Raw genomic sequence first — 16,428 nt, forward strand, 5'->3', positions numbered from 1 at the left:
GCACCCCTGAACCAAGGCACGCTGGCAGAGCAGCAGAAGCAAATTGAGGGGCCAAGCAGAGCAGAAAGGAGCAGACCACAGGCGAGCATAGCCACAGAAGGTGCCACAGGAAGCGTGAGCAGCAGAGAGGAGAGCGAGGAAGACACAGACGCCAGAAAAGCTCTAGGCAGCCTGCCCAACAACGCGGTCCCCGCCCAGGCAGGTCCGAGGGGCGCTGGCAAGATGGCGACTCCGTCCGCTTCTCTCACCCACATGGTGCCCTTCCTTCCCAAAAGAGGTGAGCCCTCAATGCCGTGGGAAGATTGGAAGCGGTACTTCAAAAACTATTTGGAGGCCTTAGAAGAAGAAAGTGAAGTTGCTTACACAGAACAGAGAAGAAGGAAAATACTGTTACACAATCTAGGTCCGGAGGGGCTGAGGGTGTATGACACTATTGTCAAGGAACCGAGAGATGCCAACGACACTGAGGTGTTCAAACACGCCATAGAGGACCTAGATGCGCATTACAGGCCAGTGGTATGTGTGGCTATCGACAGATACAACTTTTTCCAGAGGAAGCAGGAGAGCGGAGAGACGGTCGATGAGTATGTGGCAGCATTGCAGAAATTAGCACTGACGTGCAAGTTTGGCGTTCTCCACGACGATCTGGTAAGGGATCAAATTATAATGCACACGACAAGTACACACGTTCAGGAAAAACTCTGGGTCAATGGTGACGCCCCTCTGAAGGAGGTGTGGGCCCTGGTAAAGAAGGCAGAGATGTCCAAAAGGTGCGCACAAGCAGCCAGGAAGGACAATGGAGGCGCACCAAACGGTATGTCGAGTCATGCTACACAACAAAGGAGACAATCCTAGGCAACGGGATATCCCCAGGTCCCAAGAAACAAGAAGGAACCAGCAGCATGGCAGAGCAACCCCGAAGACAGGAAGAGGGGGGAGACCAAGTTGCTACAGATGTGGGAGTACATCGCACTTGGGCAAAGACAAAACATGTCCAGCATTTAGAGCTAAGTGCGCTTTCTGCGGAGTGTTTGGGCATTATGAGAAGGTGTGCCGTCGGAAGCCCAAAGGAACCACTGTCAAATACATAGACCAAGGACAGCGGGAAGAGGAAGAAACACGGGCAGAGGAAGAAGACCTTGAGGAACTCCTCTACATTGATGCCCAAGTCCTGGAAGTCGGAGGCAAGGAATCAGACAAACCAAAGCTCAACATGCACATATGAGGAGTACTAATCGAAATGATAGCGGATTCAGGAGCCCCCATAACGATTGTCCAACAACAGATATGGGAAGAGAATCTTAGGTCGAAAGTGAAGGAGGAGCTACGTCCTATGGATGTGAGACCTGTCATGTACACCAGACAGAGGATACCCATGTTAGGATTTTGTCCATTGCTTTTCGAATTCAAGAGACGCCAAGCCAACTGCAAACTCTACGTGGCTGAGAAGGGTCCCTCAGTACTCAACTGGAAAGATCAAGGAGCATTAGGAATCATGCTGAATCCAGGAGGAATCGAGAAAGTGTTGCTAATGGATATGAAGGAGGATCATGAGGAGGAAGCCTGGCGTAGAGAATACCCTGAGGTGTTCTGCGGACAGATAGGTGAATTGGCCAAGTTCAAACACATGATAAGGCTGAAAGAAGGAGCGCAACCTGTTATTCACAAGGTCCGAAACATCCCTTTTCGCTGCAGAGAAGCGGTACAGGAAGAGCTCGACCGATTGGAGAAAAGTGGAGTGATCTAGGCCATAGAGAGTGCAGAATCGTTGCCGCCCTTGGTGGTCGCTCAAAAGCCTAACGGGAAAGTGAGGCTGTGTGTGGACCTCAGAGAGCTTAATAAAAACATCCTCATTGACAAATTTCCACTCCCACGCATAAGTGAGATGCTTGCCAAAACAAAGGGAGCCAAGTGGTTCTCAACGGTGGACCTGTAATCAGCCTACCATCAGGTTAAACTCCATCCCTCCAGCAGCCACCTTACTTCCTTCATAATGCCGTTTGGGTGTTACAAATTCGTCAGGATGCCCTTCGGCCTGGCCTCGGCGGCTGCTGTATTTCAAAGTCTGATGCACAAACTCTTTCGCAAGGTGGAAGGAGTCCAGTTTTTTCAAGACGACATCCTCGTGAAGGGGAAGTCCAAGCAAGAGCTTAATGAGAAACTGCACGTGGTGCTACGCACGTTGCAAGAAAGCGGGCTCACCGCAGAGTAGTGCAAGTGCAAATTCGGCGTGTCATCAGTTACCTACCTGGGCCATGAAGTTAGCGAAAAGGGAATAGAACCGAAGAGGACCAACATGGAGGCAATACAGAACGCCCCTCCCCCGGAGAAAAAGGAACATGTACGGTCATTCTCGGGCATGGCCGAATTTTATAGTAAGTTCATCCCCAATTTCACCACCAAGACGCACTGTCTACGCCAATTGCTGAAAGAGAAGAACGGATTCAAGTGGAGTAAGGACGAGCAGGAGGAGTTCGAGGTCTTGAAACAAGAGATGAGTAGAGCCATTCCACTCAAGGGTTTCGACACTGCAGCTGAATCCATACTCACCACTGATGCAAGCGACAAGGGCCTTGGGGCGGTATTAATGCAACGAGCCGACAATGGTGAACTATCTACGGTCTGTTTCGCCTCCAGAGCCCTGGCTCCTACTGAAGAAAGATTCAGTGTCATCGAAAAGGAGATGCTAGCGGTGGTGTGGGCGATGGAACGCTTCAGACAATACCTGTGGGGAGCCAAGTTTTTGGTCCGTACCGACCATAAACCTCTGATGAAAGTCTTAACATCCAATGGCCACGCGCATGCAACACCAAGAATAGCCAAGATGACACTAAGGCTTTTGGACTTCGTGTACGAGGTGGAGTACATACCGGGCCCCCAGAACAAAGTGGCTGACTTCCTGAGTAGAGCGGCAGCCATGGAAGGGCCACATGAGCAGGAGGCACCAGGATGGGAAGGCTACATGGTAGCGACAGTACAGGACATGGAGAAGGTGATCAGCGCGCAGGAGTGGGCGGAGGCCTACAAACTGGATGAGGATTTGGAAGTGATCAAAGGATATGTCATGCATGGATGGCCGGAGAAGAGGCACCTTAAAGAGGCATTGAGGAGATATTGGGAAGTGAGAGACGAACTGTCACTGGGGGAAGACCCCCTGTTTCTGCTCAGGGGCGACAAAATCATTCCTCCACAGGGACTCATTGAACACCTGATGGCACTGTTACATGAAGGACACCAGGGGATCACGAAGACCAAAGCCTTAGCCAGACAGGCGTACTGGTGGCCAGCTATCGACGCCCAAGTGGAGAGATATGTGAGGCAGTGTGACTCGTATTCCAAAGCGGACAAATCCCAGACTATGCTGATGCCACAGTTAGGGAAATTTCCCGTGCCTGGAGGACCATGGGAGATGGTGTCTATCGACATCATAGGACCCATCCTGAACATTGAAGGAATACAGAAATACGCCATAGTCTTGATTGACAGGTACTCCAAGTGGCCGGAAGTGGAAGTAAGGGACACGGTGGACACTGAGGCGGTGGTATCGTTCTTGAACACAGTATTTATAAAGGAAGGCATCCCCAAGGTCATAACGTGTGACAATGGGCCACAGTTCGTCTCCACCAAATGGGAGGCCTACACATCCAGGAATGGGATTGAGGTCAAGCACACTCCCATATACCACCCCGCAGGAAATGGTCAGGTGGAACGCTTTAATTGAGTGATTATGGGGACAATCCATGCGGCCATAAACGATGGGCAAGATTGGGAAATGGAGTTGCCCAAGATGCTGTGGGCCTACCGCATCACACCAGGGAGCACAGGCTACAGCCCCTTCAAAATACTGAAAGGCAGAGAGCCGTTCACCAAGGATAACATCGCGTGGAGACAGATGGTGATACAGAGTAAATGGTCGCCATCAGTGGTAAGAAGGAATTTGGAAAAGGCACAAGAGACATATACAGAACATTTCAACAAGAGGCGGAATGTACAAGGAGTGTCACTAGAGAAGGGTGACTGGGTGAGAGTGAAGGTAGCGACCATGAGAAGAAAGGGCGAGAGCAAGTTCACACCGTCTCTGCGCGTTTTAGAGCCGTACGCCAGATCAGCATTACTCAGTGATGGCAAGATATGGTCGCAGGATAGAATGGCGAAATGCAGCAAAATCCTGCGATGGAGGGAGGAAGCTGGGGAAAGCGAAGAAAGGAACATCGAGACAGTGGAAGAGGAACATCGAGGAGAGAGACAAGAGCAGGTTGAAGATGGGACACGGCAGGTGGAGGAGCAAGAGAGCGAACGTGAAGGGAGCAACAGAGAGAGTGGTATAGGATGGGTCACAGGCAAGAAGGGAAGCGAAGATGAGAGACTGGAAAGGAAAGGCAAAGGAACTGAGACACGAGGAGAGAGCGCCAGGCTTGGTGCACCGGCGGGTGAATAGGTCGAAGGAAGGGTGAGAACGAGAGCAGGAAGAATCGTGAGAACTCCCAAGAGGTTCCAGGATTTCGATATGGACAATAAGTAAGAGTGTTTAACCTTGTTGTTATTGTTAGTTGCATAAAGGAGGGAGATATGTGGTGTCGGTCTAGTCGATGTGACTAGCGCCGGAACCGGAAGTCCGGATGTAGGAACCGGAAGGCGGCCATTTTGTGTGGCGCTGGACGGTTCCAAGGGGAGAGTCACGTAATCCCGGCGCTCCGGGGAATAAAGATCTACAGAAGCACAACCCTGAGTCCTAGCATTATTGGGTGCATTAACGTTCCTACAATATCTACTTACCAAATCTGCTGACTAATGTATAGAGACATGCCTCCTAATGGAATTCAAATGTTGATAGCTGTCATCTCATTTTATATGAAAAAGTAATTACGGATCGATGTATTGTAGCAAGTATGTTGCAACATGCTCTGAATAATGGCTGTATTGTTTTTGTCTTGCTGTTTATATCTGAAAACTTGGCTTGTACTTAATAAATAACATAAGAACAACTTTGCTGTGGTGATTAATCTTTGACCTTGATTATTTACTTTATTACCGCACCATTTTATGTTTTCAATAGGTTTGTCTAAAAATGCAAAACACAAGCAGAAGAACAGATATTAAAAGTATGTTTTGTTTTTACTTTATCTTGTAATCTCGGAACAAAGTCACATTATCATTATTTTCCCCTGGTACAGGGAGTTGCTGTGGTTGATTAAGTTCACTTTTCAGAGTTATATGTGCTCTCTTACTCATTCAATTAATACTATCCTATGAAACTGATGATGGAAGGAGACACTTTGATATAATGACTATATAAAACTACATGCCACAGAAAACAACCTGACTAATTCAGCGCTGCACATCGACAATAATGAGGTTGAAACCGATTTCTAGGTACCCTGCTAATTATAAACAAATGCTCCTGACAAAATTCTCATTACATTCTTTTTGAGGAAGACAACAAATCAGTATCTTGATGTAATAGCAGCTTACACTTATCTGGGCTTCTTCATTATCTGAAACGTTTCTTGGACTCGCCGTGTGAAAAAATACTGAAAAAAGAAGACAGGACAGCAAAATAAATGGACGTAAATGTCAAAGGACAATATGGGAGACATGACTTACTACTGGACCGAATTTCGGAGGCCATATCAAACATAGCTATGAAGTGATTGTATGTTTAACTGAAAGCCACTGTAGTTCACATCTTAGGCCCTTTTTACAAGATTATGGCTAAATTATGTTTCTGGAATCACACTTAGTTAATACCTCATCCTTGGGCAATGGTATTTACCACCTGATGTAAAACAGCACTTTATTCCACCCATATTTTATTAAGGGCCTCAGAATGGGGATAGGCAGACCTTTTTTACAGAATGCTTTATTAAAATGTTACTGTTAAGGACCTCATTGTCATATGAGTCACCCAGAGTAAGGAGGGGAGGATTAGGCATAGCTGGAGCTTGTGATGCCCGGGGCTATCCCTTAGATTGCCGCCCCTTGCGCGCAGGGGGGGGGTGCTGGGGTAAAAGGACGGCGAGCACTTGAAATATGTCAGAGAGACCCGTAGTATTGCGGCTAATAGTTACCTCGATCATGCAAGTTACATGCACATGCATGACACGGTCAAAGGCTACACAGTTGAATACACTGGTGACTGGCAGTACAAAAGAGAACACACAGACTGCATGATCTATCTGGGGACTCAGAAATACAGCATGACATCCATCAGAGAGCTGTGTGAACGATTACCGGGTAATCCCCTCAGCACAATGCAAACATTCACATACATGACACTGTTCAGGGATCCATCATCTACAGCTGACATTAAATGACCATACATTATAGTCCCCCCTTTAAAGCAGTGGGGACCTGCACAAACGTGATGTGCTCTGGCTTGAAAATATGTTAGCTAAACATCTGTGTTTCGCATAGTGTGCCGCCTGACTTGTATTTTGCTGTTTCTGTCATTGCATCCAGATATATGATACAACAAGTAACATCATACATACAACAAGTCAGAACTATTGACTTTGTGAACATTGCATCTTTGCTCAGTTATCAGTCTTATAATCACAGTCAAATATCGGTTTACCAAGATTCAGTTGTAAAACCTGTCCTCCTAAGTGTTAACATTGTGATTCCTTCTCAGAATTAGGGAGTGAGGTGTTGGAGGTTTTTTGGAGCCCCCACCTCCTTTGACATGTGTGATAAAACAATTACTGATTACCCATTATAGAAGGACTCACCTCCACTCTTATCTCTCAATTAAAATCACTGCGCTGTTTTACATAATGATGACATTGGTTTGTGCTCTGCGTGCTTCTATTGGCCAGAGCCTGCTGCCCACGATGACATCACTTCACACCTACCAGCCCTCCATCCCCAGCGTGAAGACCTCTAATATATAGACCAACAACAACAAAAAAAGATTAGTGTGCCCATGGAAATGTTATTTCTAGCACAGGTCACAACACATTGGGTTAGGACAACTGCGACCTGGCTTGTGCATGAACTGAAAGACAGTTGCAATGGACAAACATGAATAGTCACTGAACTTCCTTTCTGAACTCTACTGAACCTTTGGCTTGGACATTTTGTACCAGCAGCAGTACCCAGTAGGTGACCATGCAGAGGAGAGAACTTGAAGTGAGTGTGACTACAGTTTTCCCTTTACCCCGGAGAAACCATGATGTATAATCAAAACATTATACATAAACAGAGACAATGATTATGTATCCATTGTAATACTAAAGGAGTGCTACCAGGGAGGTTAGTTACCTAGGTCCTGATGAAAAGCCAATAGGAGCATGGCTTGAAACATGCTGACCTTTTAGGAAATTAGGTACATCACAAACTTTAATTCCTAATCTTTCACCTTTTTTATTCATACCGACTAGAGGTCAGAATAAATAGGATACACCTACTAGTCAGGTAATTTCAAAAATACACTCCAGCACAACAAACCCCCATTCCTTTTTTAAAACCACCTCCTTTATCATTGAATATTCAACCAAAAGTGCTCCTACATATTCCATAGGTCGTAGCATGTCCCGCCCCGCAGAGGAACAGGATGTAACTGATGATGAAGGATGCCTCCAAGGGGTAACCCTGTTGGGTGAAGGTTTAGAAAGAAAAATATATATATTTTATCTTCAAGTAGAGAGGTTTTCCCCCTTTTTCCTTAAGGCTGGGTTCCCATTTGGTTAGAAGGACAAACCCAGTCTATCCTCTGACTGCCTCTTTGTTTGATATGCATGAATGAGTAAACAGGTTCTGATTCCGATTGTACATGTCTAGTGACTGCCCCTTCACAGAACCCATTTTGTGACTTCATCTAGTTAGCCATAGTGGGAAAAAGATAGTAAACGACTTGAACTAACTAATATCTAGCAGAGTTTTCAACAGTGACAGTGCTCATTTTTCACCGATCTGAATACGATTTACAAAAAACCTCTACATTGACGATTTCTTGCTAGTTTGACAAGTCTGGGAGCAACTATGAAAGAGCCTCAGGCCACATTGACATTTTTTAATATACTGGCAACAGGGATCCAAGCAAAGCGTTGTGAGTATCACTGAAAGCTGTGTAATCAGTGCCAACGTTCGCAAGAAGAGCCCTCTGTAAATATTGGAATGAAAATGAACCCCCAAGATGAAAATAATGGCATGTCATGCTGATGAAAGCAATACCCACAGAAATAACTGGATATGAAATCAATGAGGCTGTCATTATTTGAGACAAGCTGAATAGAAGGAAAACTAAATGTACAATTAACACACAGGTGGAGCTGCCAGCACAGCATATCATTTGTGCAAATAGTGTTGCGATCACACTAAAAGGTATTGAAAATCCAGAGATTTATTTCAAAATGTTGAATTGCTGCAATAAAATATTTCGAACGCACTGACACATCTTAAACCAGCGTTGGTAGAATCAGCTGATCCACTCCATCAGAAAATATGCATGTAGCCAATGTTCAAGGTTGTATGGCTAGAGGGTTGTTTCAGATTTTGGCGGCATTGGAAAATCATTCAATTTCTGGAGCTACTGCAAAATACAGTGGATAATTCATTTGTTGATTGTTCTCAACCATACTGCACTATGGAGCATGGAATTCCTCAGTGAAGTTAAATTCGTATTTCCTAAATAATTTGGATGGTTTCTCTCTAAAAAACAACTTTGAATCAGGAATTATGAGTCCCCTTATATTGAACCAATGAGGCTAATAACACAGTACTCACACATTGAGATTAGAAGAGCCATTGCAATTTGGGGGTTTGTGTGAAACATTGTGAAAAATTGGTAATTACCACAGGAATAATGTTGTGGATTACCAATTTTCGTGGTAATTCTACATTTGAGGGTACTCTGAGGGTACATTTTAATAGTAATTCCCTTCTGGAACTACCAATACCAATATTAGTGTGGTGAGGGAAGGAAATTCATGGCCATTATCCGGCCACGTCAGAATGGGGTTTTAAGTGTGGTTTTCTGGTCATCTTATTTTTAGTCCCTAAACTTTGTTGTGGTTGGGCTCTCCAATTAAGCTTATATTTTAGTGTGACTCATGGGTAGCCACTGTGCTGTGGATTATGTGAGAAGGTTACTTGAGAACAGCCGCGGCCCGTGGGGGGAGCTCCGTGGGGCAGACAGGGTGGGCGGGGGAGGGGCAGGGTGGGGAGTGGTACACACCAGAATATGGATGATTGCAGGTAAGTAAACGATTACATTAATACAACGAATTTCGTAGTGTGCCCTGCATCACATTTTGTGATGCAGGACGCAACGAAATTCCTTTCTTTAATTTAATTGTTTTCTTACCTGCAATCATCTATATTCCGGTGTTTACCATCCCCCACCCTGCCCCTCCCCCGCCCCGCCTGTCTGCCCCTTGGAACTCCCCCCACGGGCCACGGCTGCTTGAGAACATATCATCAGGTTGCAAAGTTGCAGTTTGGATTTGTTGGTAAGCTGATAAAGTGCAATGTTAACGTAAAGAACATAAGACTGGCTTCTTCTTACAGGTAGAGTTTCCATTTTCTCTATTTTTTGCAGAATCATCAACATGTCTGGTTTTGACACAATTGTCATCTGTCCATATCATTCCAAGAATACATGGAAGTGTCAAGTCACTTAGACAATGCCATTGATAAGACACCTGAGGTGACATCAGTGTCAAACAAGTGCCCTGTTATCTCTATTTCAAGGTTAGAAAGAATACTAGCCACATTGCCTTCTGTGTTTATGAAGATGTGTCTTATACTAGCAATTAGAGTCACATTGGTTCAATCAAACATTCCCAAATTTACATCAGAAATTCCCATTTAGATAAGATACATTATAGAAGACTCAACACTTTCCTACTTGTCAGGGGAGGACCTTTGACCAGATTATCATGCAAGATACTGAAAGAGACAATCTTGACTGCCAGAGATGCTGCTGCATCACACTTTCTACTGAAAGCTGACATCTAGTCAAGTTTGGGAGGAGAGGAGCTGATTTGATGTGTGTTTACCTTTCACAGGGAACACAGTCTCCCCAACGTTTGAAAACTCTAGCGCTTTGTTGTAAAAAGGTATGCAGTGTGCTGATTCTTCCTAAGAAACTCTAGATGCATGCTATACTACTCCATGCTCTCCTAGAGTAGCGCAGAGAAGTAGGTTCTAGGGTGCAAGGTTTTTAGATGACATTTTAACTGTGGCAGAAATGTTAATTTTTGACTCAGCATTCACAACATTCACATGTGCTGTTCTTAAGATTTTTTGTTTATTTATTTTAGATGTGCCAAGCAGCATATCGAGATTGTAGAAATGGTATGGAGTCAGAATATTGAGTTGAAAATGTCGACTTGCGCTTATATCGACTTTGAAATATCGAGACAGAGAAATATCGACAACAAGAATATCATGGTCCAGAATATCGAGTTTAATGTAAGAAATATAATTTTTTTAAATATCAAAGTCGTTAATATCGTTTGCAAAAATACTGTTGTTAAAAATATTGTTTTTGTAGATAGTGTTATGTATTTTAGTATGTACTTGAAATGTATGTTATGTAGAAGTGTGGCTCAATGGTTAGAGCGGCAGACCCTGATGCAGAGGTCTAGCCTGGGACCGGGTTCAATTCCCCGCCTCGGCGGGTCTTGGACTCAAAAATTCCACGGACCTCATAATTCTCGCCTCGGTGCCTATTCCAATCATGGAGTCACACTCTGCAACTCTGGGCAATAGCTTGCTTAATCTCCACAACGGCCCCCACAACGCTAAGGATGCCTGGCCTCCACCTTGGGGGTGCCCAGGAGTGGACACCTCACAGGGAAAGCCAGGATGGGTTCCACAGCGGTATTCGTACAAGCGCCTTGAGACCCTTGCAGGTGAGTAGTGCGCTATACAAGTATCAATTTAAATTTATGTGCTCTGTTTTTTTGTCTGAGTACTGGTTTTGTTTGTTAATATATGTGTTAATTTTTTTGTAGTTATTAATTTTATTTTAATTACATATTGGGGCCGATTCCGATCTCAGTCGGAAGGGCACCGAATCGGGTTCAGCATTAGCGGATCCGATTCAGAGGCTGAATTTCCGTTCGAGTCGTACATGTTTCTGGACGTCAAAGTACGATGCGAACAAGTGCAAAATCTCCGTCCGAATCGTTTCCGGGTCCGAACCACTCTGTACGGCTGGGTCACTTCACGACCGAGCTAGTACGATGCTTAATTTGGACAGCCGGATCAAGTCTAAGGGGTCTATTAGGATGCCGGGCGGTGGCACTACCGCGGCGATGGCGGGGCGGAAAAACAGCTTTTTCCGCCCGCTAGCAGTGGAAATCACGTCCGCCACATTAGGATAGGTAAACACAGGTCATTTCCTGTCCGCCGCGGAGCGCCGCGCTCCCCCATCAAGGTGCGCCCACCACCGCGGCGGCTGGAGCCAATCGAGACCTTATGCCGCGGCCGATGACGTCCGCCCCGCTCGACAAATTAGGATGGCCCAAACAAGCAGACGCACGGCAGCGGAGACACCGCACAGCTGAAGCAGGCGGAAAGTCGACAGCGGAGCACGAACGCCGAGACCCGACATGAACCCCATGGACCCAGCCCTCCACATGCATCCGGTCATGTACCTGCTGCAACACTATCGCCAGATGGGCCGCCGCGGACGCCGTCGCAGGTACGCCACTACACATATGCACCACACATCTCACATGCCGACACAGTGCCCAAACAAAACACTGGCATCCTGCTGGGGGGCACAACACATTCACATGGGCACCCACACATCACCCACCTCACAACAAGGCACCCCACGGCATCCGGAACACACAACGTCCGCCAACCTGCAGCAAAGTCACGGTCACAGACACGTCACCGCCGCGGTCAACACATGCACACTATGCAGAAGGCAGGGCAACACCAAGGCATGGCCAGGTCCCAAACATCACAGTGACACACCACCCCGACCAACACTGCATCCCACCCGAGCTAGTCACAGGCCAGGTGCCTATCCCGTGCACCCCCATGCACACCAACAAGCACTGTAACAACAAGCACAATACACACACACTGCGACATACAACCAGGGACACAGGCACTGCAGGATTGGCTGACAACGAACACACAACACCAGTGCACTCCCCACAGCCCACACAATTGCATACAATCATCCACACAGGGCAAGACAAAACAAACAACAGGCATACAACTCCTGGCTGACACATGTGTGTCTCACACCATACAGGGGCACACATACATACACTACAAACTAACGCCCTTCACACTGCACACCTCTGCCACACCCAACACCACACATGCCATGTAAGCCATGCCACCAGGACTAAGGGCCAACACAAGACGACCATACACATACACGCCTGGGCACACAGAAAGGTAAACACACACACCTCATCACATCATAGACATCGACTAAACCACAGCACAGCTGCACACCCTGTGCTGCCAGTGTCCCCCAAGGTGACCTGTGAACAGTGTTTGCAGCAATAGCAATTCACCAACACGAAAACTGCATGGCCTGTAAAATAGCCATCACAGAGTACGACATCAGCAGGGCCAAAATGGACTGAAGACCCTGTCTAAAAATCATATGGCCACATAGAGCCTTGCAATGGTGATTTACAAAATAGAGCATGGTACTCAGTCAAGCATATGCAAACAAGAAAAGTACTTTAATCAGTAAGGAGACAGAGAAAACACACCATAAGTAACTGTATTTATTCACATATTGCACAGATGTAGCTACACAACATTAGTAGACACCAGCAAGTCACAAAATCATGTACAAATGGCACAGACTATGCACTGGTCAAACACAATCGGGAAGTGCAGAGTCCTTGGCAGAGCAGAGTACATCAGAGCAACAGGCCCAGAGTCCTTGTCAGGGCAGAGTACATCAGAGCAACAGGCCCAGAGTCCTTGGCAGAGCAGGGCAGAGTACATCAGAGCAACAGGCCCAGAGTCCTTGGCAGAGCAGGGCAGAGTACATCAGAGCAACAGGCCCAGAGTCCTTGGCAGAGCAGGGCAGAGTACATCAGAGCAACAGGCCCAGAGTCCTTGGCAGAGCAGGGCAGAGTACATCAGAGCAACAGGCCCAGAGTCCTTGGCAGAGCAGAGTACATCAGAGCAACAGGCCCAGAGTCCTTGGCAGAGCAGGGCAGAGTACATCAGAGCAACAGGCCCAGGAACACACCCAGATCGCTAACAATGGTCTAGAGTAGCACACCTCTGTGTGGCACAGGCGACAGAGGGTGTTGACAACTCACTCCTGGCTGTCATGTGGAGTGGGACCTTGCTGTGTGTCAGGGACTGCAGGTCCACTTGACTGGTGTGACAGAGGGACATGTGATGTAGCTATAACAGAGGGCCTGCAAGGTGGAGGGCTGTGCGGACCAGGTGGCACCGTGGCACGTGGAGGTGGAGTCATGCACGCCCTTGACACAGTGTGGGTGGGAGAGGTTGGAGGGGTGCCCTTCCACTTCTTCGGAATATGAATTTGCTTCCCTGTCATGGGATTGATGGGAAGTGGCGTTGACACCACCGGCACACCCCCGAACTGTCCCACATCAGGGGCAGACACTGGCACTCCCTCTGGAGAAGTGCTTGATCCTGCAGTACGCTTGGGCTGGCTATGCCTCCGGACCACCTTACCCTCTCTGGAAGGTGTACCCCCCACAGTGACCACCTTCCCACTTACCCCAGGGGTGGTGTCTACAGTGCCCTCCTGTCCCTTCTTGCCAGGGATGGCCACAACACTGCCCTCCTCTACCTGAGTCACTGGCCTGGACACAACACTGCCCTCCTTTGCCACAATGACTGGGCTGGTCACAACAGGGGTCTCCTCTGCCACAATGACTGGGCTGGTCACAACAGGGCTTCCCTCCACCTGCCTCGATGTACTTTGTTCTGGGGATGATGTGGTAGGTGGTTGTGTCCCTGTGCTCTCCCCAGGTGTAGCCATGACATCCCACACATCCTCTGTGGGCATAGCTGAGTCAATTTCTGGTGATGCCTCTGCAGCATGTGAGCCTGGTGTCTGACACAATGCTCTTCTGGCCTTGCTCTTCTGTGACTTCACCTTGTCTGTGCATATTGGGGGGGCCCTGCTCTTCTTTGGGAATGGAGTCTGTGGACGGGATTGTTTGCTTTGGGTCTGACCTGTGCTCCTAGTGTTGTATCGTTTAGTTGATGTATGTCCCAAGTGCTCACTGTCATCTGATGTGGCCACTGACTGGGTGGACGTCACAGGCACCTGAGCTGCAAAGGGGGCATGTGCCTGTTGGAGGGCTGACGTCACTGTACCTGACAATGACAGGAGTGTACGATGTAGGCCACACACGTCAGAGTGTATGCCCTCCATGAATGCCAGAACCTGGCCTAATTTGTTATCGTGTGCACTGAAGGCATTGAGCAGGGCGGTCTGGCCCACGCAAAGTTTGCCGCAGGAGATCTACGCACTCTGCACTGAGGGCAGCAGGGGGGACAGGTGCAGGTGCAGCGGTGCCATGTGTGAATGTCACACGTCCCCTCTTAGTGACACGGATACGGGCAGCCCCAGAGGAAGTGGATGGGAGGGTGGGCAGTGGCCGCTGGTAGTCTGATGCAGCAGCAGACTCCCCATCTCCTGTGGCTGCTAACAGGGACGCATCCCCCCTGCCCTCAGATGAAGTGGTACTCTGTGTCTCAGCCACAGATTCCTCATGCATACTCCTGTCACCCTCAGTAGCGCTGGTGTGGTCAGTGTCACTTGGCTCCGTCTCACTTTGCTCTGCTGCCGCTGTCGTGCTGGTCTCGCCACCACTTTCAGGATCATGTTCCGCCGTGGTGTCTTGCAAATCTGCATTAGTGACAGAAACATGGTTGTCTAAGTGTCTTTGTCTGGTCACACGATATCAGATCAATGCAGCACATGAGAGGCCTAGAGCTACATGGTAACCACCACACCCTTCAATCACTGTGCAGCTACACACCATATAGACCACAACAGTGCCTGTCATGCGGACAAACAGGCAGGAGTGGACCAATGTCGATGACACACAGCACTACACCCTGCCCATGGATGGTGTTCCCCCAGCCCACATTGACCTGCCCCATGGACATGATGTACCCACAACAAACATCACCACTTACAGACCAAAAGGGATCCAGAGGGGAATACACACACCTGTATTGTCTAAACATACCACAATGTCAAATAGGCCATTACAATCACCATGTGCCAATCTGGGTTCACATTGTCGTCAGATGTGTGGGCCACTACCATGAAGGTGCATGCAAAGTAGACAGACATGGTGTCACACTCATTAAGTGGACACAGCTGTACGGCAGAATAGGGACTACACCCACCATCACAAAGAAGAGTGACCATGTGGACAACAAAATATCTGTCAAGGACTGAAAACTGCAGGCAGGAGCAGCACAGTAAGGCCATGGTGGGCCAATGCCTCATACAGACACACATCACAGTTGCCACTCACATCACATATCACAGCATGGCAGCACACGCACATCACATGTGTCACCGCTGCCACAGGCACTCTACACATGCATCCACTCCCAGACAAACTCTCCCTCCCCGGATACTCACCATCTCTGTCTTGCTGCTGAAGCCCCTTCAGACGTGCATCCAGGTCTGGATAGGTCACTGTCAGTATGCGTCCCATCAGCGGAGTCATGGTGCGCCGTGCCACACGCCCTGTGCGTGGTACCATCCCCAAGGTCATCTCTGCCACTTGCTTAGCCAGCCGGCTGATGTCGTCCCACCTCTTGTGACAGTGTGTGTATCGTCTGTTTGATACCCCCAGGGCTCGCACCTTTGCTGCTATGGCCCTCCAGACAGCCTTACGTTGGTGTACCTTGAGCTGCAGGAATGAGAGTAAAGAAGGCCAAATGAACATTTACACAATGTCATATGTCAGCATCTATCAGTACAGCAGCCAGACACTGAATCGGGACTCACAGTGACCTCCCTCCCTCCAGAACTGGGGGTACCCTCACAAGGCCACTCTGCATGGCATAAACATTAGTGAATGCATGCACACATTGAGGTTCGTAGTCTCCATGATAATCACACTAAAGAATGATGCTTCAACACAAATGCATCGACAGCACTGTGTAATTCTGAAATAGTACAGGGCATTGATGGGGCATATCCACTAATCAGTGTGAAGCAACTGTAGCATGTAAGTTGGCTGATGGACAACGTTTGGCTGTACAGCCACTGAACCTACTCTGTGGGGCACACTGACTATGACTACAGGGGCACCCTGAAATTACATCACAAGCGGACACTGTCCAGGCAGCTACAAGGCAAACAACCGTTGGTTATGTCTGCCCGAAAAAGTAGCAAATCCCACTCACACATACAAGTATAGGCCTAGGACAGAGTCACAATGCAAAACACACACTCCCACCACCTGGAAACATCTTGTCTGTCAG

The sequence above is a fragment of the Lissotriton helveticus genome, chromosome 1_1 (genome assembly GCF_964261635.1).
Source record: "Lissotriton helveticus chromosome 1_1, aLisHel1.1, whole genome shotgun sequence".
NCBI lineage: Eukaryota > Metazoa > Chordata > Amphibia > Caudata > Salamandridae > Lissotriton > Lissotriton helveticus.